The 2,295-nt window shown below is 34.2% G+C and overlaps 1 pseudogene; it reads right to left on the bottom strand.

Moving 5' to 3' along the window:
* Nucleotides 1-278: 278 nt before the first annotated feature.
* On the bottom strand, nucleotides 279-1,205 carry LOC134496602 (olfactory receptor 14A16-like; annotated as a pseudogene).
* Between the last annotated feature and the right edge of the window lie 1,090 nt (nucleotides 1,206-2,295).

Here is a 2,295-nt window from a genome sequence, read left to right as displayed (position 1 = left end):
ATTGTTACAAATTTCTCTAATTTCTCTACTTCCATTTTCATGTTAGTATTGGCATCTTTAGGATTATTTCTGAAGCTGAAAAGTCAGATAAAAGACTAAGAAATATTGATGGAAATAGGTCAAATTTCACATAGTCATCATCTGTAAATCATTATGATCATGATAATCTTTTCTAGCTTAGGATAATAAGCTAAAAAACTGGGAATATTAATTTTAGTTTCATTCCCCATGTCCCGTTTTCCATTAATATACTGTAGGTACTTGCATAAAAACAAAGATCACAGGTTTTCAAACAGAAATGGCCTCTGAATTTTTGAAAGAGCAACTTTGATGTCCTTGTTTTTCATGCTATAGATTAATGGATTTAGCAGGGGTGGAACAATGGAATACATTATGGTAATTATGAAATCAAGGTTTGGTGGTGTGTTAGAGAGGGGCCTAAAATAAGCAAAGCAAGCAGTAAAGAAAAATATGGCGAAGACAATAAGGTGTGGCAGACATGTGGAAAAGGCCTTTTTCCTTCCTTGAACAGAAGGAATTCTCAGAACAGTGGAGAAGATCTCCACATATGTAACAACAATAAAAACAAAACAACCAAATGCTAATATAGCACTGAACAATACAAGACCAATTTCAGTTTTATATAAACCAGAGCAGGCAATCTTAAGTAAATGGGGGATTTCACAGTAAAACTGACTGACAGTATTAGAGCAGAAAGGAGTGGTAAACGTTTCAGTAGTGTGCAGTAAAGCATTGAGAAAACTGGCAAGCCACACACAGCCAACCATTTTGGCACAAGCTTTCCTGTTCATTACTAATTGATATTGTAAAGGATTGCAAATGGCAACATACCTATCATATGCCATGATTGTAAGGAGGGGAATATCAGAGACCAAGAAGAAGAGAAGGAACAGGACTTGAGCAACACACCCTGAATAGGAAATATACCTTACATTCATAAGACAATTAAAAACAGCTTTGGGGAGAATGACTGAAACCCAACCAATGTCTTGCATGGCTAAGTTCATCAGGAAGAAGTACATGGGAGTGTGAAGGTGGTGGCCAAAAAGAACAGCAATGATGATGAGAAGGTTCCCCGTTACAGTCAGTAAGTACAATTATAACAGGAGAGCTCCATACATAATCCATATGTTTCCAATCCTAGAGAATTCCAAAAGAAGAAATCCAGATGTGTAATTATCCATTTTAAACATGAATCAGGGTATCTCTATAAGAGAAAGACAGCTGTTAAATATTTTTGAATTTAGTTCACATTAGAAAGATCAGAAGAACAACTGATCAATTTTCAAAGAAATTACATTAAAAATTAACCTGCAAATGTACATAATAAATTTTGAACAACAGAGTAACTTCCTCCAGGTTCAATCCCCTTGCTTTAGTTTAAAGTTCTATGTGATATCTTTTAGGTATATTTAGCAGCAGCATGTCGTAAGGCAGTCATTTGTAATCTAACTCCAAAATTTATTTTTCCACTTTTAAAATTAATTTAAAAATCCTCTGAAATATCTCCATGAACAGGATTGTAGGCCAGAGAAATTAGACTTTCATTGGGAAGAAACGTGAAAGAGATAAATCACTATATATTCCATCATGTGGTTTTTACACAATTAGGAGTGCGACTAACCACATTCTTTCTGACATCTCTGGGAGCCTATTCTTTATCTGATAACATTGCAGGGAGATACAATTTGGCTTCTGTGTCAAAGGCAATTCAGAGTACTATAATGTAAAAACTTTCCGTTATTGATACAACATAAAAAAACAGAGTTTCAAGAAAAGAGGTTTAGGAAAAAGAGAAATTGGAAAATTCCTTCCTTTAGAGGGTCAGTGGCATGAACATATGTGAATTTAGCCATACTCAATATCAACCTCTCATTTGTTGTCCAATTGCTACTTGTAATATCCTTAGGAACATCATTTTCCTTTCCATGCCAGGATTATTCATATCAGGTGTGATTGGTAAATGGAGATAGAAGAAATGTTTTAGCATCATTTTTTTTTTAATGTCTCTTGTTAAAATTATTATAACTAGCCAGTTTTATGGCTATTTCCAACATTCACATTTAATAAAATTGAGACATCTTTTAGGCTGCAGGAGTTCTCATTTAAGGGATGATCTTTAACTTTTTGGAATTCCTCAAAGGATAAATATGGAAAAGCTCCAAATGACCTGTACCACTTGGCCTTCCTATACATAAAAAAAATAGAATAGACATTCTGAAGACCCAGTTCAATTTTGAACCTACTTCAGCTGCTTGTAAAAGTAGAAACAAA

Source organism: Candoia aspera, chromosome 4, assembly GCF_035149785.1.
Source record: "Candoia aspera isolate rCanAsp1 chromosome 4, rCanAsp1.hap2, whole genome shotgun sequence".
NCBI lineage: Eukaryota > Metazoa > Chordata > Lepidosauria > Squamata > Boidae > Candoia > Candoia aspera.
This window is presented reverse-complemented; position numbering and strand designations above follow the sequence as displayed.